At 40.4% G+C, this 25,326-nt stretch overlaps 1 protein-coding gene across 1 annotated transcript in view; it reads left to right on the top strand.

Moving 5' to 3' along the window:
- The window catches only part of FBXO42 (F-box protein 42), a 94,858-nt gene that overhangs the window by 26,934 nt on the left and 42,598 nt on the right, over positions 1–25,326 (top strand). The window lies entirely within an intron of this gene.

Here is a 25,326-nt window from a genome sequence, read left to right as displayed (position 1 = left end):
ATTGTATTCCTCATGAGGTGTAATTTCTGTTGGTCTCACAGATTGAGCTCTAGGTTCAGATATCAGCCTGATCTATCTATTAGAGTGTTTTCCATCAGTCTTTTATATAATGCTTTTAGCACCCTTTGTTGATTATAAATTATTAGAATTTGCAAAATGATAATTTTCTTATTCAGTCATTCCTTCTTCGTCTAAATAGAATTTCTCACAAAGTTCTTTCCCATATTAGCTATTTGGTTACTCTGTTGGTTAGTATAGGAAAGGCAGGAAGAGGACTGGATTCTTTCCCTTTATTAATAAAGTTTTAGTAATCATGAATTAGTCCCTTAGCAGCCTCTCCTAGTGACCGGTAAATTTTCTTTGGTATCATTTTGAACTTACAAGTTTTTATATATTGGATACATTTGACTCCATAATAGTTTTCTTAGGTTTTTGTGTTTTTTATGCTCAGATTGTTTCCTCTTAGGCCCTTGGGAGTGCCTTCAAGTTGGGTCCTATGACCTTTTGACATGACTGCTTTAGTCTTTAATAGCCTCTTTGCTTTTGGGCACAAGAAGATATTCCAGGCTCATCTTGTACGTTTCCTGCCCCAATTGTAGAAATGGCCATTTCTTTTTTTTTTAAGTGATTTTTAAATTATTAATTAATTTTTATTTTTGGCTGCATTGGGTCTTCATTGCTGGGCACAGGCTTTTCTGTAGTTGTGGCGAGTGGGGGCTACTCTTTGTTGTGGTGTGCAGGCTTCTCATTGCGGTGGCATCTCTTGTTGCAGAGCATGGGCTCTAGGAGCGCGGGCTCAGTAGTTGTGGCTCGCGGGCTCTAGAGCGCAGGCTCAGTAGTTGTGGTGCACGGGCTTAGTTGGTCTGCGGCATGTGGGCTCTTCCCGGACCAGGGCTCGAACCCGTGTCCCCTGCATTGGCAGGCGGATTCTTAACCACTGCGCCACCAGGAAAGCCCCTATTTATCTCCTTAATTTTATACTTGTATCCCTTTTATGTTGGGTTTTTGTTTTGTTTTTTAATGGAGTAAACGTAATTATTTATTTGCTTTACACTGCACCTGTAGTAGTTTAAAAAAAATAATGACAATATTGTTATGTTACTACAAGTAAGACTACTGAATACAGCTTTATTTTTTTCGTGAATTTTTTTGGTACTTAAAATATAACGCACAAAAGATAGGCAGTAAGAAACACTGCTTTTTAAAGCTACTTGAACTAATTTCTCTCTCAGTGGTATTATGCCACCAACTTGTTATACAATTAAGTAATTTTATTTTTTCAAATATTTTCTTCTTGTTAATTTCTCAAGATCACTGTTTTCCTTTCTGAAACTCCATTTAATGGGTGTTTACTTTCGTCCAGAGAATTTCATTGTACAAGAATAAAAGAAGTTGAATGTTTCTGCATACCTGTTTGTCTGTTTGGTTCATCTTCATGTACTCTCCATTTAACATTTCTCCTGTCTGAAGTTTTGACTATGGTTTGCAGCTTAAAAGAAGTAACAGGGAAGTACATAACTCCTCACAAACCAGGTGTTATCTTTCTTTTGTATGGTAATGTTATTGTGTGGGTGGGAATTCTACAAATGTATGTCAGTTTGATTTTAGAATTTGTAAACTGATCTGGAATAGTAAATGTGAAGCAGTGAAATTAGGGGCATTTCGTTTTATAGTATGTTATTATTTATGGGCTTTTTTTTTTTGCGGTACGCGGGCCTCTCACTGTTGCGGCCTCTCCCGTTGCGGAGCACAGGCTCCGGACGGGCAGGCTGAGAGGCCATGGCTCAAGGGCCCAGCCGCTCCGCGGCATGTGGGATCTTCCCCGACCAGGGCACGAACCCGTGTCCCCTGCATCGGCAGGCGGACTCCCAACCACTGCGCCACCAAGGAAGCCCTATGGGCTTCTTTTAAAGAATATTTAGAAACTAACAAAACATTGTAAATCAACTATATTTCTATGAAATTTTTAAAAAAAGAATATTTAAAGGCAGCTGTTTAGGATAGCCCATTCAGTTGACCTTTGGCTCCAAGGACAAGATCTCACCATCACATATTTCTTTCTACCTGGAATTTAATATTATAAGCTTTCTTTGAATACATTTGTATTTTGCACAGTCTTCACTTATTTTTGTAAAAATCGTACAAAATACTGCATTTTGACATTTCTTTTTTTTTTTAAACCAGACAATTGATACAGTATGCAGAATCAGCTTCCCTGAGATAGCAAATTTAAAGGAACTCAAAGATAGAAATTAGTTTCCCTGACTCCACCCTTTTAAATGTGGACTCTTAAATTTGGATTAGAGTATTAAAGATTTTCAGCCATCACAGTATCCATCTGAATACAATATGATACAACACATATAAAAGGGCAGGTGGCATTGGCAATTTTCACTTGTTCCTGGACGCTGTATCTTACGGCATATTGTCTGCCTAAAAGCAAAGTTCTGGCTGTGCATGTTGCATCTTTTTTTTTTTTTTTTTTTTTTTTTGCGGTATGCGGGCCTCTCACTGTCGTGGCCTCTACCGCTGCGGAGCACAGGCTCCGGACGCGCAGGCCCAGCGGCCATGGCCCACGGGCCCAGTCGCTCCGCGGCACGTGGGATCCTCCCGGACCGGGGCACGAACCCGCGTCCCCTGCATCGGCAGGCGGGCCCGCAACCACCGCGCCACCAGGGAAGCCCCGCATGTTGCATCTTGATTGCCTTTTGTGCTCTTGCCTTTGTCTGGACTTTATCGGAAACTGCAACAACAATACGTGAAATATGGGTTTTAATTAGACAAGTTATTAATGAGCAGAGTTGTAACTTGTGAAGTGGTGAAAAGTAGAAACCATCTGTATTATTTATCTAATGTTGCTTAGGTCTTATAGGCCACCTAACTCAACAAATATTTATACAACTCTAAGATAATGAAGATATTGTACAAAATGAATAGAAGGCCAGAAGCATACTTAATTGGCTGGAGGGGATGGGAGAATCCCCTCCAAAAGAAAGAACTCAAATAATGAATAGGAATTTGCCATACTGGCAAGTAGGAGAAGGGATTTAAGGAAGAGAGAGAGGTGGCCAGCAAGAGCAAAGACCAGAGATGGGAAAAGAGTTTAGGTTATTTCAGGAACAAGTAGCTCAAAATGACTAGTATATTTATTTTATATTACCTGGTAATTTCATTCATTTTATTAAAATGTTCATATTTCTGATGGGAAGAATTAAACCAAATAAGATATATTTTCCAGGGTTCAGGAGGATAACTATTTACTTTCTGTCCAGGTGACATTCTATCAGAATTTCTTCCATTAAATCTTTTTATCTATTCCATAAGTGTTCTCTTTTTGGAGAGAAATACATGTATTTGATCTTCCTTCATTCAATAGTAATAATAGCAATCTGCTTTCCTGCTATGTTGGAGAAATTTTAAAGTTTTAACCTATAAATGCAATATCATTTTTAAGTATAAGCAGAGCTCTCTGTATGTGAGGTTAAATTTACTGAAGATGGCAGTGACATTTTGATATCATTTGTTTCCTTCCCCCTCCCTATATCTGCTTATTATCCCAGAATCAATCAATTTATCAGTAACTTGGGGGGGGGAAGCAAAGGCATTCCCAAATCAGTGGATCTTTTCTAAGGAAAATATATGCTGCATCAGAAGTGACTAAATATTAAAAATGAGGAGATATAACCAGTGACTGATACTATGTATTTCCTCTAAGTCCTTTATTTATTTATTTCTTAATGGGTTTGCCTGATTTCTTTTCTTTTCTTTTTTTTGGCTGCGGGGAGGCGTGTGGGATCTTAGTTGCCCCACCAGGGATCGAACCCACGCCCCCTGCAGTGGAAGTACATAGTCTTAATCACTGGACTGCCAGGGCAGTCCCCCCTCGAAGTCCTTGAAAATGTTAGTTTATTTATTACTTCCTACGTACTTCTGTTGACATTTTCGTTATGGGGTGTTTTAGAGGGAAGGTGTCTTAGCTCAGGCTGCCGTAACAAAATACCATAGGATAGTTGGCTTAAACAACAGAAATTTATTTCTCACAGTTCTGAAGACTGGCAAGTCGAAGATCAAGGTGCTGGCAAAGCAGTTGTCATTCTGAGGCTTCTTCTTTTTGTTTGTAGGTAGCTGCCATCTTCTTGTACGCTCACACGACTGCTTCGGGGAAAGAGAGTGAGCAAGCTCTTTGGTGTCTCTTCTTATAAGGGCACTAATCCCATTATAATGGCCCTACCCTCATGACTTCACCTAACCCTAATTATCTCCCAGATGCTCCATCTCCAAGTAACCATTACATTGAGGGTTAGGACTTTAGCATATGAATTTGAGGGGGGACACACAAACATTCAGTCCAGAACAGATGGTAATAAGAGTTCCTCATCAGTATTTTATGTTTTTATCATTTCAGGACTATTCCCAAAGGAAATGAATAGAAGATCTTAAGAGTTTGTTTAGTAATGTGATCAAAATTGAGCTTCGGAAAATCCTCTCAAAGGGGTCAATTGAGGCCTTGCCTCCTTAATATTGATATGCTTTTGTCATACAGCTCTTTTACTATCTATATTTTGAGTTATTTGCACAGAAGCTGAATATATATTAATAAATGTTGATAGCTCACTTCAGCAAAGGGAAGAATAGTTTGTAAGCAAGGGTTCTGTGATTTACTTACTTAATTCTTAAGTCAGCTACTTAAACTAGCAGTCTAGTTCTGGGTGTGCAAATGTAAAAGAACGCTTGTGGGGTAAACAAATTGGCAGTCATATGACAGTTAGAAGTGAGGTCTTGGGTGCCATCTTGATGCCTTGTAATGGAAAGTACTGGTTGTTTTTCATTTCTTCATTTTTAACCTTCATTTCCCCATTGTGAATTTCCTGGCATAGATATACATGAAAGTTTTATTTGCCCAAGGTATAAAGAATGAAGTTATGCAGCAGTCTTCTGGTTGAAATTATTTTCTAGCTCTCTTGGCCTTAGTGCCATCTTCTTAGAAATTTTGGCGCTCTGAGGGTCAAGTGGAGGAAGAAGTGAATAGGCACAAAAGAAGAAAGTTGAGTCAGAGGTCCAGATAAACCGCTAGCTAGTGCAGCGTGGAAGCCACAGGAGCAGAAACAAGGAAAACCAGAGGCCAGGGACACTGGTGCAAATTGTTGGATTGCATGCCTAACATCTAGAACTTGTCTCAGTGGATCCAAAGCATCCGTTGCCATCTGATTGCCTCCACCACATTTGAGAGGCCCTTCTTGCTCATACCAAATCAGTCCCCTTTGGTCCTTTATCCTGGACCTGTGACATTCTGGACTAGTTCTGTTCTCAGTGTGGTTGAATATAACACATGTACAATAAATCATCTCTTTTGTTGTCTTAGCTGAAGAAAAAAAAAGAAAAATTATTTCCTATCCACTGTAAAACTAGCTTAGTATCAAGCTACATTGTATGCACATAAGAATTTTACCTAGGTGGAGACAAATTAGGAAGATGAGGGAAATTAAGCCACACCTACTGGAAGGGGGAGAATCTACATGAATCATTTGGAAATTTGCAAGGGAGATTTCTCTCCCCTCTTTTTTTTTCCGCCCCCTTTTCAATCATTTATATTAGTATGAACTCATGGATATTTATTTTGTGCTCAAATTGTTTCATCTTTGGCCATCAGGAGTTCTTTCATTTGTCTCTTATGTTCTTTTGATATAATGCCATACATGTTTTGTTTTTGAATCACATCCTTGCTTTCTGGCACTACAAAATTATTCAGGCTCATCGTGTATAGTTCCTGTCCTAGTCCTAGTTCTGCCATTTCACCAAGCAGCCGTTGTTCCTTTTATTGGAAAATGGTATTAGAAATCAAGATCAGGGGACTTCCCTGGTGGTGCAGTAGTTAAGAACCCACCTGACAATGCAGGGGACACGGGTTCAAGCCCTGGTCCAGGAAGATCCCACACGCCTTGGAGCAACTAAGCGCATGTGCCACAACTACTGAGCTTGCGCTCTAGAGCCCGTGAGCCACAACTACTGAGCCCATGTGCCACAACTACTGAAGCCCACACGCCTAGAACCCCTGCTCTGCAACAAGATAAGCAACCACAATAAGAAGCCCGTGCACCGCAATAAAGAGTAGCCCCCGTTCGCCACAACTAGAGAAAGCTCGCGGGCAGCAACAAAGACACAATGCAGCCCCCCCCCCCCCAAAAAAAAAAAAATCAGGATCTGGGTGCTAGATATACTTATTGCTACTGGGGGTGTTGTTGCTTCTAGGCCCTCTCAGCTGACAGTGCAAGGATATATATGTATGTATACTAACCCCTGTATATATATAAATCTATAAATATTTCTATATGTAACCATCTATATTATATTGTATCTCTACTCTGATCTGTTATCACATGATCATTCTACACTCCTTCCCTCACTTGTCTGTAAATTCCCACTCCAGCACAGTGAGAAGCTTGGCTCCTGCCATCCACCATTCATCTACTAATTGTTCAGCTTCATTATACATATATAGCTATATTAGAATTAACTGTGTTTCTGTGGGAAACGAGTTCAAGTAGAGTCTAGTGCTTACATGCAGTTCCTTTTGCATTTAGTGTTACAGATGCCACTCATGTGGTCAGCAACTTTTCATCCACTCATGACTGTTTTATATATTTGTAATACAGTTAGATTCTTTAGTCATAGTCTCACTCCTTCCTAATAAGTTTTTTAAGAATTTGCATATATTAAGACTCTGTGCTGTAAAGTTCTGTGGGTTTTGACAAATGTGGATTGGGATAGTAAGTTTTACTTGAATTCTAAAATGCTTTTAAAAATGGTTTGGCCAAAACTTTTAAGTCCCACTTCTAAAGTGCTATGATGCTTTTTTTTTTTGGCTCCACTGTGCGGCACACGGAATCTTAGTTCCCTGACCAGGGATCGAACCTGCGTCCCCTGCAGTAGAAGCGAGGACTCTCAACTATTGGACCACCAGGGAAGTCCCAGTGCTATGATTCTAATGCTTATCATTCTTTGTGGCCTCCCTTTAATGTTTTTCTTTTGGGACTTAGCACTATTAAAAGTTGGCAGTTTGGGGCGAGGGAGTGGGGGCTTGCTTATTTGTTTGTTTTTTTCAGCTAGGCCCTTGGCAACATGCAGATTTCCATAAAGGATTAGTATGTCTTCAAAAATTCCACGTGTCTTAGAATCTGTGATTGAATGATGGCAGTTATTTGTAATCTGTCATAGAATAACATCCTGGCGTTTTCCCCCTGATCATTTTGAAGTGTCATCCCTGTTGTTCATTTTACAGTTTTATACTTAGTTGACTCATTTGGTTAGCAGGGAGTTCAGGTGCAGCAAGTAGTTCAAGATTTACTTTTATTTCAGTAGCTTCATCAGTGAAGAAAAACTTTTTTTTTTTTTTTTTTGTGGTACTCGGGCCTCTCACCGCTGTGGCCCCACCCGCCGCGGAGCACAGGCCCCGGACGTGCAGGTCCAGCAGCCGTGGCCCACGGGCCCAGCCGCTCCGCGGCACGCGGGACCTTCCCGGACCAGGGCATGAACTCGCGTCCCCTGCATCAGCAGGCGGACCCTCAACCACTGCGCCACCAGGGAAGCCCCAAGAAAAACCTGTTTTATATCGTACTACCAACTAAGGCAAACTGTCTTAGTAGATGTGCTTTTGGTCACAAGGAGGGTCATGTGAAAGAATGGTCTGATAAGAGTTCTTCAACACTAAACGCTTCAGGAGTATACTTGGCAACCCAGAAGTGAGTCACTAACATTAAGCTCTTCAGTAAGGGACCTTGTGACCTTCATTCATTAAAAAAGTATTTATATTGGTAAGGTAACTACTAATGTGCTGGATGTACAAAGATGAATGTGACTTAGTCTCTGCTCTCAAGGAGTGTACAATGTAGTGGGGAAGAAAGGAATCTAGTGGAGAAGAAGCAGGTTATAGACATGGGGGCTGTGTAAGTGAACAGACTTTTTGGTGACGTCTGTTGGAGATTAGAAGAGGTTAGTTGGCTCAACATAAATTGAAAGTTTTCAGAACAGATAAAACTTGTTCAAGGGCATTTACCCATTGCTTAGATGACATCAGTATAGCTCACCTCTATGTTTTGTCACTAGTCTAAGTTTAAATTGTATGGTAATAAAAGCTATAGTTGATTTTGGCTAGTGAGACTAACTCAAATAGTCCTATTACAAAAGAAATGGAATCAGTGGACAGAAAGGTCTCACAAAGAAAACTCCAGGGACTTCCTTGGTGGCGCAGTGGTTAAGAATCCGCCTGCCAATATAGGGGACACGGGTTTGAGCCGTGGTCCGGGAAGATCCCGCATGCCGCGGAGCAACTAAGCCCGTGGGCTACAACTACTGAGCCTGCGCTCTAGAGCCCATGAGCCACAACCACAACAAGAGAAGCCACCGCGCCACAACCACAACAAGAGAAGCCACCGCAATGAGAAGCCCGTGCACCACAACGAAGAGTAGCCCCCGCTCGCCACAACTAGAGAAAGCTCACGCACAGCAATAAGGACCCAATGCAGCCAAAAATAAATAAAAATAAAGAATCCGCCTGCCAACGCGGGGGACACAGGTTCGAGCCCTGGTCCGGGGAGATCCCACATGCTGCGGAGCAACTAAGCCCGTGTGCCACAACTACTGAGCCTGCACTCTAGAGCCCACGAGTCACAACTACTGAGCCCGTGAGCCACAACTACTGAAGCCTACATGCCTAGAACCAGTGCTCCGCAACAAGAGAAGCCACCGCAATGAGAAGCCTGCGCACCGCAATGAAGAGAAAGCCCCGCTTGCTGCAACTAGAGAAAACCCACGTGCAGCAACAAAGACTCAACGCAGCCAAAAAATAATTAATAAATAAATAAACTTCCTTTAAAAAAAAGAAAACTGCAGGCCTATATAGACTTGCAAGCAATTTCTGCCAAATATTCAAGGAACAGATAATTCCAGTTTTATGTAAACTCTTCCAGAGAATGGGGGGAAAGGAAGAGTCCCCAAATCAGTTTATGAAACTAGCATGATTTTGATTCCAAAACCAGGAATGGACAGTACAAGAAAGAAATTATATGTTGTGTTTCTCATGAACATAGACGCAAAAATCCTAAACTAAACATTAGCAGAATGAATCTAGCATTGTAAAACATATAATAAACTGTGGCCTAATTCAGTTTATCTGAGGAATGCAAGCTTGTTTTAACATTAGAAAATCAATTAGTAGGGTGGTCCAGTGATGGTCCTATGGTTAATCAAGACTCTGCGTTCCCAATGCAGGAGGCCCGGGTTCCAATCCCTGATCAGGGAATTAGAATCCTGCATGCCTCAACTAATCCCACATGTTACAACTAAGGCCCGGCGTGCCGCAACTAAGATCCAACACAGCCAAATAAATATATATTTTTAAAAAATCAATTAATATAACTTATTTCAGCAATAGACTAACAGGAAACATGATATTTTAATAATTGAGCAAAAGCATTTGATAGACTTTTTGTTTTGTTTTGTTTTTGTTTTTTTGTGGTACGCGGGCCTCTCACTGTTGTGGCCTTTCCCGTTGCGGAGCACAGGCTTCGGACGCACAGGCTCAGCGGCCACGGCTCACGTGCCCAGCCGCTCCGCGGCATGTGGGATCTTCCCGGACCGGGGCACGAACCCGTGTCCCCTGCATCGGCAGGCGGACTCTCAACCACTGCGCCACCAGGGAAGCCCTTGATAGACTTTTAAAGCCCCTTTATGATTTTAAAATCAAGTCAAATTAAAATCACTTGTTGCATACACTGCAGGTGGGAGTGTAAATTGGAACAGTCACTTTGAAAGACAGTTTGACGTTATCTAGTAAAGATGTATAACCTACACCCAGCAATTTCACTCCTAAACATGTACTCTAGAGCGTTGTTTTTCAGCCTGTGGCTTGCAGCCCATTAGAATGAAGACAATTTAGTGGCATTTGACCAACCATTTTCTTAACTGGTAAATACAATAGAAAATATCAGTGTACTTTACTGTAAGGGTGTTATTTTGTGAAACTTATTCCTAGCTATGTATCTGTGTATGTGTGGGTAGACTGATTTACGAGGTAAAGTGTATTTTCTTATTGTGGTTGCTGTCAAAATTTGAAAGCCAGTATTCTAGAGAAGTTAGAAAATGCTCATTATTTCATAAGAGCAAAACATTGGAAAGAACTGATTTCATTCAACAAGGATAAATTATGACTGATTCATACAGCAAGGTTTTACACTGCAGTGAAAATGAACTGCAGCTACGTTTAACAACTTAGCAGTGTATTGGTTAGGAATATATATGTATTTTTTTGTTTAAAATTCTATTTTTTAAATTTTTAAAAAAATTATTTATTTATTTTTGGCTACATTGGGTCTTGGTTGCTGCGTGCGGGCTTTCTCTAGCTGTGGTGAGCGGGGGCTACTCATTGCGGTGGCTTCTCTTGTTGCAGAGCGTGGGCTCTAGGTGCGCGGGCTTCAGTAGTTGTGGCATGTGGGCTCAGTAGTTGTGGCGCACAGGCTTAGTTGCTCCACCGCATGTGGGATCTTCCCAGACTAGGGTTCGATCCCGTTTCCCCTGCATTGGCAGGAGGATTCTTAACCACTGCACCACCAGGAAAGTCCTATGCAGTTTTAAAAAATTGTGGTAAATTTACATAACATGAAGTTTACCATTTTAATCATTTTTAACTGTACAGTTAAGTGGCATTGAGTACATTCACATTATTGTGCAACCATCACCATTATTCATCCCAGAATGTTTTTATCTTCCCTGACTGAAACTCCATACACATTGAACAATTATTCCCTGTTCTCCCCACCCTCTAGCTCCCCTGGCAACCACCATTCTACTTTGCTGTATAACTTGAGTGCTCTAGGTACCTCACATAATCGGAATCATGTGGTACTTATCCTTTCATGTCTGGCTTGTTTCACTTAGCATAATGTCTTCAGGCTTCTCCTTGTAGCATGTGTCAGAATTTCCTTCCTGTTTAAGGCTAAATAATATTCTGTTACGTGTGTATACTACATTTTGTTTATCCGTTATCCACTGATAGACATTTGAGTTGTTTCTACCTTTTTGCTGTTGTGAACAGCACTGCTATGAACATGGGTATACAGATACCTGTTTGAGTCCCTGCTTTCAGTTCTTTTGGGTATATACCCAGGAGTGAAGTTGCTGGATCATATGGTAATTCTGACTGATTTTTTGAGAAATTGTCATACTGTTTCCCACTGTGGCTGTACCTCTCTATGGTTTTGTCTGTATGATGTATCAATATTTGGCTGTTAAAAATTAATTTTAAAAAGGCAAAGCCTCCTTCTTTCCCTCCTCAGAGGTGCTGCTCCTAACTTTGATGTGTGTCTTTCTAGATCATTTTTCTATGCATATAGATATAGATATAGATACCTATGTGGATATACAATTTTGATTTGTTCCTTTGTTGTTGTCGTTGAACTGGCTGTGAAAGAGCTGTTCAGGTGCTCTCTTAAAAATAAAAATGCCTGGGATCCAACCCCCCAGAGATTTTCATTAGATTGGCTTGAATGGGCTTAGGAATCTGAATTTTTTTTTTTTTTTTTTTTTTTTTTTTTTGCTGTACGTGGGCCTCTCACTGTTGTGGCCTCTCCCGTTGCGGAGCACAGGCTCCAGACGCGCAGGCTCAGCCACTTTGAGGCATGTGGGATCTTCCCGGACCGGGGCACGAACCCGTGTCCCCTGCATCGGCAGGCAGACTCTCAACCACTGTGCCACCAGGGAAGCCCCAGGAATCTGAATTTTAATAGTTCTCAGACGATTCTGATGGGCAGCCATTGATTTATTATTTAACATAAGTGGTATTATATTAATCATATTATTTTTCAGTTTTTGGAGATCTTTTCATGCCAATATATGCTGGCATACCCACATTTTAAAAAACTAGTGCTTTAAATTCTGTAGCTTAGATATAGCGTAATTTACATAGCCATTCTTCCATTAATAGACTTTTATTTTGCTCTTTGGCCGCACCGCGCAGCATGCAGAACTTCCCCGACCAGAGATCAAACCCGTGCCGCCTGCAGTGGAGGAGCTACATCTTAACCACTGGACCACCAGAGAAGTCCTATTAATGGACTTCTAGGTAGTTGCAAGTTTTTGTCATTACAGAGAAGATGCAGCAAACCTCCACTAGTGCACATGTATAGATGTTTGTGTTGGAAAGATGCCTGAAAATTAACTTGCTGAGTCAAACGGCAAGTCAATGCCACCAAATCCAATACATTACTGCAATTTTCCTTCTTATGAAGAAGGAAATGCTTATATAGTTGACCCTTGAGCAACAGGTGTGAACTGCAAGGGACCACTTATACAGGGATTTTCTTTTTCCAGTAGTAAATACTGCAGTAGTATACCATCTGGGGGTGAATATGGAGGAAACGTGTATAAGGAGGGCTGTTATTGGGTTGGCCAGAAACTGCGTTGGGCGTTTCCGTAAGATGGCTCTAGTAGCACTTAGTTGTTTCTAACTTGATTAAAAACAATTTTGTTAAAAAAAAAAAAAAAAAAAAAAAATTTTGTTAGATTGTATCGTGGCAGCTGTCATACCAGCATGCACTTAAAAAAAACCCCATCAAAAGTGGTGAATTTTTGTGTAGCCATTTTAATATTGAAGATGGAAGAAAAAAAGCAACATTTTCGGCATTTGTTATCTCAAGAAAGGTAAAAACGCAACTGAAACTCACAAAAAGATTTGTGCAGTGTATGGAGAAGGTGCTGTGACTGATGGAACGCGTCAAAAGTGGTTTGTGAAGTTTCATGCTGGAGATTTCTCGCTGGGCGATGCTCCACCGTTGGGTAGACCTGTTGAAGTTGATAGCAATCAAATCGAGACATTAATTGAGAACAGTCAACGTTATAGCACGCAGGAGATAGCCGACAGGCTCAAAATATCCAAATCAAGTGTTGAAAATCATTTGCACTAGCTTGGTTATGTTGATTGCTTTGATGTTTGGGTTCCGTATAAGTTAGGTGAAGAAAACCTTCTTGACCATATATCCGCATGCGATTCTCTACTTAAACGTGACGAAAACATTCTGTTTTTAAAACAAATTGTGACAGGCGATGAAAAGTGGATACTGTACAATAATGTGGAACAGAAGAGATCATGGGGCAAGTGAAATGAACTTCCACCAAGCACACCAAAGGCTGGTCTTCATCCAAAGAAGGTGATGTTGGGACTTCCTTGGTGGCACAATGGTTAAGAATCCACCTGCCAATGCAGGGGACACAGGTTCAAGCCCTGGTCTGGGAAGATCCGTGCACCACAACTACTGAGCCTGCGCTCTAGAGCCCACAAGCCACAACTATTGAAGCCCACGCACCTAGAGCCCATGCTCCGCAACAAAGGGAGGCCCCCGCTTGCTGCAACTAGAGAAAGCCCGCATGCAACAATGAAGACCCAATGCAGCCAAAAATAAATAAATTTATTTTAAAAAACCCAAAAAACAAAGAAGGTGATGCTGTGTATATGGTGGGATTGGAAGGAAGTCCTCTATTATGAGCTGTTTCCTGAAAAATGATTAATTCCAACAAGTACTGCTCCCAGTTAGACCAACCAAAAGCAGCAGTTGTTGAAGAGCGTCTGGAATTAGTCAACAGAAAATGCATTTATCTTCCATCAGGATAATGCAAGACTGCATGTTTCTTTGATGACCAGGCAAAAACTATTACAGCTTGGCTGGGAAGTTCTGATTCATCCACCGTATTCACCAGACATTGTACCTTTAGATTTCCATTTATTTCAATCTTTACAAAATTCTCTTAATGGGAAAAATTTCAATTCCCTGGAAGACTGTAAAAGACACCTGGAACAGTTCTTTGCTCAAAAAGATAAAAAGTTTTGGGAAGATGGAATTATGAAGTTGCCTGAAAAATGGCAGAAGGTAGTGGAACAAAATGGTGATTACATTGTTCAGTAAAGTTCTTGGTGAAAATGAAAAATGTGTCTTTTATTTTTACTTAAAAACTGAAGGAACTTTTTGGCCAACCCAATAGTTACACGCAGATTTCAACTGAGTGGAGGAGGGTAGACGCCCCTAATTCCCGCCTTGTTCAAGGATCAGCTATACAAGAAGTTCTGTGCAATAGTAGAAATACTTGTATATGTTGATATACTTAAAAGAAACTTAAAATCAATTGCTGTTTTTTAATTATGGGGAAAATATTCATTTAATGATACAGAGCTGATTATGCAAAGTAAAATGAATTTGATTTTTTAAAAATTATTCCTTCTGGGAATTCCCTGGCGGTCCAGTGGTTAGGACGCTGCACTTCCACTGCAGGGGCCATGGGTTTGATCCCTGGTCAGGGAACTAAGATCCTTCAAGTTGCACGGTGTGGCCAAAAATAATAATAATAATAAAACTTAAAAAAACTTTCTTCCTTCCATTGAAATAGATCTGCAGTGGATGACTGAACTAGAAAGATGTTAGCCCTTCTTAAAACTGAAACCATGAAGTGATGATTGCTTTAACTATCCTTAACTCAGGGGAGACTTTTGTTTTCCTCTGGAAAAAGACTTTCCTCTGGATTTTGAAGAGTTTTCTAACTTAGATCATTTTGGAATGAGGTTTGGACTTGTTCCTTTTTTTCCTTTCTCTTTTTTCTTTTAATGTGTCGTAAAATAGCATCTTATGTTTTAAACTTTAGTTTCTATGGGAAGTTTTGAAACTCTATGGTTTGACTGTAGTATCCCTAATAACAGTAATAAAATTTGATATATTCCATTGCAGTTTAAAAGAAAAAAAGGTGCTACAGTTGTCTTGTTAAAAATACAGACCTTAAAAATTTAGTGGGGGAAACACTTGAGTAAAAAAACGTTATGAATTCACCAGCCAATGAAACAAAAGAGCAGCTAAGCTATTTTTAAAAGAAATCAGGTTACATTCATCTTTCATGCATTCTTGCCAGTAGCCATCATTGTCTCTCTTTTTCTAGCATTTGGAAAAGGTTTCCCAGCATGCTGGGAGTTTTAATTTAAATTAGCCTTTAAAAAATTTCAGACTGTATAACTTGTTTAAATTGTGGGATTTTTTTTCACAAAGTAAATAAGTAGTAAAATGAAATAGCCTGACATAGTAGTGAAATAGTAGTCCCCCCAAAATTGGTTCAGGTTCATATTGTCTTGAGGGTTTGTGCATGCGTGTGTTTATAAGGTTTCCTTTCTTGGAAGGAAAAGCCTTTATCAGAGATTATGATCTTCCAATCCAACTTGTTCAGGTTTTTAAACGTCCTTTTATAAAACTATGACGATATTAGATGGTAGGATTTGTGGGTGTGGGTAGGTAGTTTTTTTTTTTTTTCCTGCCTTATTTGGGAAAATAAAAAGTTGTCGACCCTATGTCAGTTCAAAAAAACTTGCTGGTCTGTGAAATTCAGAGGTCTGGGAACCATTGTGATAGAACCTTTCCTCAAAAAGCTAAGAGAATCCTGATATGCAGTGGTTTTGCATACTCCTCCCTTGTTTTCAGAATGAGGGTACATAATGGCAGAAAAATCAGAACATCTTAAAAATAGTAATGACTTGGGACTTCCCTGGTGGCGCAGTGGTTAATACTCTGCGCTCCCCATGCAGGGGGCCCGGGTTCCATTCCTGGTCAGGGAACTAGATCCCACATGCATGCTACAACTAAGAGTTCACATGCCGCAACTGGGGAGCCCATGTGCTGCAAAGAAGGAGCCCGCGAGCTACAACTGAGAAGCCCATGTGCCGCAACTAAGACCCGGTGCAACCAAATAAATAAATAAATATTTTTTAAAAATAGTAATGATTTGCTTAAGTACTATACATTTTATTTATTTTTAATTTAAAAAAATTTTTTTCGTTGCACCACGCAGCTTACAGGATCTTAGTTCCCTGACCAGGGATCAAACCCGTGCCCGCTGCAGTGGAAGCATGGAGTCTTAACCACTGGGCTGCCAGGGAAGTCCCTTATGCCCCATTTTTACCCTCTAGTTTTATTTGTCTTTAACCATCTGAAATCTGTGATTTTATTATTTTTCATTTAAATTTTTGATACGAAGTTTGTTTTTTTCAATCAGAATATCTAGAAATGAACATTTAGCTTTTGTTGACTCTAAAATGAATTCATAAAGCTTTGTTTGCTTATTCATTGAGCAGCCTTTTGCTGAGTGTGTATATGAATACAAGAAATAGAATTATTTTCTTTTGTGCCTTAAGGGGAGAGGAGGAGGCAGACAGACAACAGTATAGTAATTGCTAGTATGAAGACAGGTACTTAGTATTGTGGAAGCACAGAGGGAGAGGTAGGTGTGCTTTGAGCGTTTCTGCAGCCTGGTGCAGTCAATTTTGAGTTAACACAGTTTACTACTGTTACAGTATGGTTATTGGCCTCTTTTGCATTTTCTTACTTTCCTAAATAATTATTTTCAAGAGGAAAATAATTTCCAAGCCTAGAAAATTGCACCTTTTAATGCACCTTTTCTCTAACTCTCCTCTGATTTGTACTACACTTCAAATGAAAGCCTTTTATTTAAAATCACTGTTACAGTTAAATTATTATTATTTTTTATAAATTTATTTGTTTATTTTTGGCTGCATTGGGTCTTCGTTGCTGTGCGCAGGCTTTCTCTAGTTGCGGCGAGCGGGGGCTAGTCTTCATTGTGGTGCGCAGGCTTCTCATTGAGGTGGCTTCCCTTGTTGCGGAGCATGGGCTCTAGGTGTGCGGGCTTCAGTGGTTGTGGCACGCGGGCTCAGTAGTCGTGGCTCTCAGACTCTAGAGCATAGGCTCAGTAGTTGTGGCACACGGGCTTAGTTGCTCCGCAGCATGTGGGATCTTCCCGGACCAGGGCTCGAACCCGTGTCCGCTGCATTGGCAGGCGGATTCTTAACCACTGCGCCACCAGGGAAGTCCTACAGTTAAATTACTACAATTAGAATTACGCTATACTTTGTATATTATTACTGTCTTCTCTTAAAATTTAAAAATTCAAGCTCTCATGAAATATAAATTTGAGTGTTAAAGTTTTGTTATACTTTTTTCATTTTGTACCACATGAAACATTTTGCTGAACCTAGAGTATATGGTTCTCCATATGGAATTTTCAGAACCTAGAACATCTTCATTGATGATTGAAACCAGTATATTTTTCTCAGCCGTTTATACTTAGTAAAATCCTTTGGCTGCTACATATGAATATGGGGAATGGCCCTGAGAACTGTACATTTCTGCTACTATTCTGTAACAGTCATAAAATGCTTTCATTTAACATCAGCCATTGCAAAGAATGACAAGAAAGTATACTGTTGGGTAGTTTGGGAAAATACTTTATTTTTCTGTTTCATTAAAGGGACTCTTATTTGGATAACACAGAGATGAGTTAACCATTTAAAAAGAACAAACCTCACTGCAGCTGATATCTGTTATTAAATTTGGAATGCTTTCTAGAAACAGCTCTCCGAATTTACTTGTCAAAATAGCTCACAGTTTGCTAATAGCAACAGTAGTTATGCCAAATTATTCTATTTCTAGACTTTTTTTATATCAAAACATTGACTGTCAGGAACTAAGGAGTTTCCAGATTATGAGCTTCTGTTAATGTAGACAAAATATTAAGTAGTTTGTACATGTGGTAAAATGCCCATTGCGTAAAAAAGTTTTTGCTCTTTTTAAAAAAAATTTTTTTTATCATTCTTTTTAAATTTATTTTATTTTTGGCTGTGTTGGGTCTTCGTCGCTGCGCGGGCTTTCTCTAGTTGCAGCGAGCAGGGGCTACTCTTTGTTGCAGTGCACAGGCTTCTCATTGCGGTGGCTTCTCTTGTTGTGGAGCATGGGCTCTAGGCACATGGGCTTCAGTAGTTGTGACACATGGGCTCAGTAGTTATGTTGCATGGGCTTAGTTGCTCCGTGGCATGTGGGATCTTCCCAGATCAGGACTCGAACCCGTGACCCTGCGTTGGCAGGTGGATTCTTAACCACTGTGCCACCAGGGAAGCCCAGTTTTTTGCCCTTTTGGCCTAAAAGTAATTCTGTAAGTGGCAAAGAGTATCGTACAGGAGACAGTAACTTGAAAATCTTTCCTCTTTCCACCTTCCCCCATTTCATTCTCTGGGATGCTACCTATTCTTCAAAGCCAAAATGCTTGCTTCTGTATTACTTCCTTCTCATACTAGTTGGAAGGCATCTCTTCCTTTCCTGAACTGCTAGAGCTTCTTGATTGGTACCACAGTCTGTCCTGTGCTGGTATTCTTTGTCTTTGGCTCTTACTGGGTGAATCTCTTTGAGAGGAAACAGTGGCATATCTTCTTTTTATAACTCCCATGAGATCTAAGCACAGTATTTTCACATATAGCAAATGTTCCATTGGTGTTTATTGAGTGCATGAAGTAAGGTAGAAATTTATATTTTACCATTTTTTCACTTCTTGTAACTTTTTCATTTGACCTAGTACAATGATAATAATAATGGTGGTATATTAATATGAAGAAGACTTATTATCATCTTAGATTGGATCATATTGTGGTCTGTAAATCTTCATTCAACAGTATTTTCTGTTTTCAAGGCTAGTATTTAATACTTAGCTCACGGGACTTCCCTGGTGGTGCAGTGGATAAGACTCCACGCTTCTAATGCAGGAGTCCCGGGTTCGATCCCTGGTCAGGGAACTAGATCCCATGTGCATGCCATAACTAAGAGTTTGCATGCCACAACTAAGGAGCTCATGTGCTCGCGGGCCACAACTAAGGAGCCTGTGATCCGCAACTAAGGAGCCCACGTGCTGCAACTAAGGAGCCCACCTGCCACAACTAAGACCCAGCACAACCAAATAAATAAATAAATATTTTTAAAAAAATACTTAGCTCCCATTAGTGTGGCTGGGGTGGGTAACTTCATGAGTTCATAATGATGTCTGTGCAGGGTTGCTACTTTGCCCCTGAAGCTTGAGAGGCCCTCATGCTGATGGATGACTGTGGGTGCTTTCCATTCAATCCAGCTATGCATTCTTTAGTTAAGTCTCAGTGCTCTTTTTTACCATCATCATTAAGGTTTTCCCTTAATTGCATTTTTTAACCTTTTGAAATTGTGAAGAATAAGCTTGATTGTATTTTAAATGTTCGATTTCCTTTCAGGTAAGTGAAGTGTATTCTGATTTTCTTAAGAAAAGAAAATGTGTTTACTCCAAGAGGATTGTCAGATGTCTAGTTGTGTAGAAATCAAAGGTACAATTGGTCAAATATTGTACTAGGCAGTGATTGTTACATGGATAACAAAGTAGTTTCATTCCCATCTTGAATTTCTTTGAATCGATTTTAACCCTTCACAAGTTAATCTGTTTCCTCCAATAAGTTCAGAGGAGTTTGTTGCCATCTGCTGGCTTTACAGAATCTTTATGAAGTAGGCGGGGAACTTTCATTTATTAGGGATAGAGAGATTTTCCTGTTTTAACTGTGTGACTTAGCCTGGGTAACAGATCATTATTGCTAGAAGCAGTAGCCAGATCTCCCAGTCTCAAAGTCTTAACCTTAATTTAAACTCCAGAAGGGCAAAATATTTGGGTTTAAAATATTGGTTTGTATTTAGTTGGATATAGTGTAGTAGTTTTTCAAAAGAAAAGATACAGCTGGACCAAATAAATGGTTTCTCTTCAGTACCATCCCTTTTGACCCAGCAAAGGGTCATTGGGTACGGCTCAGGAGTCTGGCAGCAGACTCTCAGGCCAGTGTACACCTTTTGGCATGAAAAAATGAAAAACTGTTTCAAAGTGTCTCTATATCCTCTGGGAGTATGAGTGATGATTTCATTACCTAACCATGGACATGAAAATGAAGGGTTGTGCAAATTGGTGCAGGGCACGTAATTACAGAGGATTTGCATCTGAACCCATACCTGTGTTTTCTCATTGGCATCTGTGCTCAAAGCCAAGTCAGCAAACGTGCCCTCGGGGGCATGAGGTTTGCTGCTTTTATGGGCAGTGAAATGGTTGAACGATGAGAATTGCTTAAAACTTGGAATTACAAAAGTGTGAGTCCCTTTATTTAAGCTTGCTAATTGTACCTTGAGAAGGTTTGGAAAGAGAGTAAGAAGTTGTTTTATTGAGCCAAACAGATTTATTTTGCTTGGGAAAAAATAGTAATATAAATAACCTTTTGCAGCCTTCATTGATTCAGTTTGTTCAGAAGCAGACCCTCAGCTCACAATCTGTCAAGATGTGTAAGGGAGCAGTTGTATTTCACATGCTATATTTAATTCAAATGTGAAAGATGCAGCCGAACTCAAGGAATCTGTTTCTTTGGACTCTTTTCCTTGGTGAATTTCAGGGCTGAATGAGGGTTAAATATATGAGAAAGTCAATAAATAAAGGAATATGGTCAATGGGAGATGAAAAATGATAACTTGCATGGGAAAGAGTAAGAAGGATTGTGGGAAGTGATATTTTTTCCAGTAGAAAAAGGCACTTTTGTGGGAGAGGGGCCAGAAAAATTCTAATTATTTTTATTGTTTTCTGTACTCTTTTTTAAAAAAAGATTTTTAGAAATTTTATATTGGAGTATATTTGATTAACAATGTTGTGTTAGTTTCAGGTGTACAGCATAGTGATTCAGTAATATATATAAATGTGTCTATTCTTTTTCAAATTCTTTTCCCGTTTAGGTTATTACAGAATATTGAGCAGAGTTCCCTGACAGTAGGTCCTTGTTGGTTATCTGTTTTAAATATAGCCGTGTGTACATGTCAGTCCCAAACTCCCAATCTATCCCATCTCCCCCCCTCCTCCCCGTAACCATAAATTCATTCTCCTAAGTCTGTGAGTCTGTTTCTGTTTTGTAAATAAGTTCATTTGTATCATTATTTTTAAGATTGCACATGCAAGCGATATCATATGATATTTGTCTTTCTCTGTCTGACCTACTTCACTTAGTATGATAATCTCCAGGTCCATCCATGTTGCTGCAAATGGCATAATTTCATTCCTTTTAATGGCTGAGTAATATTCCATTGTATATGTGTACCACATCTTCTTTATCCATTCATCTGTTGATGGACATTTAGGTTGTTTCCATGTCTTGGCTATTGTAAACAGTGCTGCAGTGAACACTGGGGTGCATGTATCCTTTCGAACCATGTTTTTCTCTGGATATATGCCCAGGAGTGGGATTGCTGGATCATATGGTAGCTCTATTTTTAGTTTTTTAAGGAACCTCCATACTGTTCTCCATAGGCTGTACCAATTTACATTCCCACCAGCAGTGTAGGAGGGTTCACTTTTCTCCACACCCTCTTCAGCATTTATTATTTGTAGGTATGTTTGTTTGACTGTGCCGTGCAGCTTGCAGGAACTTAGTTCCCTGACCAGGGATTGAACCCGGGCCCTGGACAGTGAAAGCACAGAGTTCTAACCACTGGACCACCAGGGAATTCCCTATAGATTTTTTTCTTAATAATGGCCATTCTGACTGGTGTGAAGTGTTATCTCACTGTTTTGATTTGCATTTCTCTGATAATTAGAGATGTTGCGCATCTTTTCATGTGCCTCTTGGCCATCTGTATGTCTTCTTTGAAGAAATGTCTATTTAGGTCTTTTGCCCTTATTTTGATTGGGTTGTTTGTTTTTTTGCTATTGAGCCTCATGAGCTGTTTGTAAATTTTGGAGAGAGACTAATCTCTTGTCCGTTGTGTAGTTTGCAAATATTTTCTCCCATTCTGTGGGTTGTCTTTTCGTTTTGTTTATGGTTATCTTTGCTGTGCAAAAGCTTTTGAGTTTAATTAGGTCCCATTTGTTTATTTTTGTTTTTATTTCCATTATTCTAGGAGATGGCTCAAAAGAGATATTGCTGCAGTTTATGTCAAAGAGTGTTCTGCCTGTGTTTTCCTCTAAGAGTTTTATAGTATCCCATCTTATATTTAGGTCTTTAATCCATTTTGAGTTTATTTTTATGTATGGTGTTAAAGAATGTTCTAATTTCATATTTTTACATATAGCTGTCCAGTTTTCCCAGCACCATTTATTGAAGAGACTGTCTTTCCTCCCTTGTATAGTCTTGCCTCTTTTGTCGTTGATTAATTGACCATAGATGTGTGGGTTTATTTCTGGGCTTTCTATCCTGTTCCATTGATCTGTATTTCTGTTTTTGTGCCAGCACCATACTGTTTTTTTTTTTTTTTTTTTGGCGGTATGCGGGCCTCTCACTGTTGTGGCCTCTCCCGTTGTGGCGCGCAGGCTACGGACGCGCAGGCTCAGCGGCCATGGCTCACGGGCCCAGCCGCTCCGCGGCATGTGGGATCTTCCCAGACCGGGGCACGAACCCGTGTCTCCTGCATCGGCAGGCGGACTCTCAACCACTACGCCACCAGGGAAGCCCCGACCATACTGTTTTGATGACTGTAGCTTTGTGGTATAGTCTGAAGTCAGGGAGCCTGATTTCTCCAGCTCCATTTTTCTTTCTCAGGATTGCTTTGGTTATTCAGGGTCTTTTGTTTCTCCATACAAAATTTAAGATTTTTTGTTCTAGTTCTGTGAAAAATGCCATTGGTAATTTGATAGGGATTGCATTGAATCTGTAGATTGCCTTGGGTAGTATAGTCATTTTGATATGTAACTGTTCTCTTTAGGGTAGGAGTTAGGGCTAGAAATGGAAAGGCCTTCCTCTAGCAAGTTAAGCATGTGGAAAAACAGTTCACTGAAAATAGGGCAGATGTGGCTAAGGATTTTTTATTTAACACAGTTTATAGTGAACCTATCACAATACTTCTCTACTTTTGAGGAATGGAGGGAATTGCTGCTGCCCTCCCTCTGCCGCCACCACTCTCCCCCAGCAAGGGGGATTTAGGCTACTCCCCTACCTTTCTTTTTTGGCTGCGTTGGGTCTTCGTTGCTGCATGTGGGCTTTCTTTAGTTGCGGCGAGCGGAGGCTACTCTTCGTTGCGGTGCATGGGCTTCTCATTGCGATGGATTCTCTTATTGCAGAGCACGGGCTCTAGGCACACAGGCTTCAGTAGTTGCAGCACGCAGGCTCAGTAGTTGTGGCACGCAGGCCCTAGAGTGTGTGGGCTTCAGTAGTTATGGCACGTGGGCTCAGTAGTTGTGGCTCACAGGCTCTAGAGCGCAGACTTAGTAGTTGTGGCGCACGGGCTTAGTTGCTCCGTGGCATGTGGGATCTTCCCGGACCAGGGCTCGAACCTGTGTCCCCTGCATTGGCAGGCAGGTTCTTAACCACTGTGCCACCAGGGACGTCCCTCCCCTACTTCTAATTAGCCACCCGTTGTTCATCATCATCAAGATTCTAGCAGCCACTTTGCTAGGATACATTGCAGTATCATGAGCTAATTTTGTGGATAAATTATGTTGGGAGCAATTTCTTGAGTTTTGACTCATGTTTTTCTTAATGTGATCATTCTTCCAGTTTTTAAGATGCTGTACATAATTAGTATGTGAATTACAGGAGCGGTAGAGATGAGGTTGGAGGTTTCTTTTCTTTGCTCTCCTCGCACCCCCGCCCCTCACCTTTTGGAACATTTCAGATCTTTCTCTAGGCCCCAAAGTATATTTCAGGGTCACTCTTCTCTTCCTGTTACTTCTTATCCTTCTCGTTAGTGCTGGAGGGAATGCTGGAAATTTGTAAGGTGGATGGCGTAGTGAATGATCAGGATAGGTGTGTATGGTCAAGGGAATAGATGTATTAACAAATTATAAAATGAACTCAGATGCCCCTTCAAGAAATGACTTGCTGCCCATTTGTAAGGAGTGTAGCAAAAGAAAGCTGTTAGTCCTTTCAGGGTCTGCCACAGCATTGGAAACAAGGTCATGCTCCTCTCAGGGCAGGCAGTGGTGGTGAGCAGAGCAGTGATCTAAGAGCCTCACCTTCTTGCCCAGCACTGGAGTCCTCTGCTGGCCGTCCTTGCTCCCGAGCTCTCTGTTGGACAGGCTCTGTCAGATCTGCCTCATGGTCTGATGGCTCCTCCTGCTAAATCCTATTCTTTTCTTCTCATAAAAGTTCTCCCCATTAAACCTTTTTCATTCCTAATTTTATTTTAGCATCTGCTTCCTCTAGAATCTAACCTGTGACACACTTCTTACATAAATCACCCTATTTCCTGAACATTGTACTGTTTTTACCTCAGGATTTGCATGAAACATCACTGGTGTGGTATAAATGAATTACCTGCCTCTGTGTATGTTTTATTTATTTATTTATTTGTTTGTTTATTTATTTTATTTATTTATTTATTTATGGCTGTGCTGGGTCTTTGTTGCTGTATGCGGCTTTCTCTAGATGCAGTGAGCAGGGGCTACTCTTCATTGTGGTGCGCAGGCTTCTCATTGCGGTGGCTTCTCTTGTTGCAGAGCATGGGCTCTAGACGCGGGCTCAGTAGTTGTGGCTCATAGGCTCTAGAGCGCAGGCTCAGTAGCTGTGGTGCACGGGCTTAGTTGCTCTGCGGCATGTGGGATCTTCCTGGACCAGGGGTCGAACCCATGTCCCCTGCATTGGCAGGCAGATTCCTAACCACTGTGCCACCAGGGAAGTCCCTCTGTGTGTGTTTTAACTTGTGCTCTTCCTAGAAAATTCAGGGAATACAGGTAGCACAAAGACATTTAAAAATACCCATAATACTTTTTTAAAAATTAATTAACCTCCACTAGAGGTAACTGTTAATAGTGGCTTATTTTGGTAAACTTTAGAGAAGTGTGTTAAGTATTGACCTGGGTGAATTTGTCACAAACTGAACACATCTGTGTAACCATCACCAATCAGGAAGCTTTACCACTACCCCAGGAGCCTCCCAGTTGTTACCTTTGGTAACCGCTATCCTCACTTGCAACAACATAAATTAATTTTGCCTAGTTTTGAACTTGATATAAGCATGGTTATGTAGTATGTACTGTTTTGTCTTCTTTGCTCAGTATTCTGTTTAAGAGAGTCACCCATGTGTGTATCTGTGGTTCCTTGCTGTATAGTATTCTGTTGTGTGAATGTACCACAATCTACCTGTTCTGTTGGTGGTGGGCATTTGTATTATTTCCAGTTTTTCACTCCTTGGATCTGTTATGTTTTCTAATATAAATATTGCCTTGTGTTTGGTATTATAGCTAGTTAAGCCTGTTATTGAAATATTTATTGTCCTCTTAAGTGAATTACCTTGTATAAAAGCTAAAAAAACCTGTCATTTCTTATTCCCATATCCTCACAATGTTCTTTTTACTCTTTTAGGACCCACAGTTAGTTTTTTCTTCTAAGTTTGAGGTCTTGAATCATATTACTGGCCAAGGGAAGCTAGTTGCTGTTCCCTTTGCTGTCTGCCAGTCAGATCCTTGAGTTAGAGGAGTTGTTGAGAA

The sequence above is a fragment of the Phocoena phocoena genome, chromosome 1 (assembly GCF_963924675.1).
Source record: "Phocoena phocoena chromosome 1, mPhoPho1.1, whole genome shotgun sequence".
NCBI classification, from domain to species: Eukaryota; Metazoa; Chordata; class Mammalia; order Artiodactyla; family Phocoenidae; genus Phocoena; species Phocoena phocoena.
This window is presented reverse-complemented; position numbering and strand designations above follow the sequence as displayed.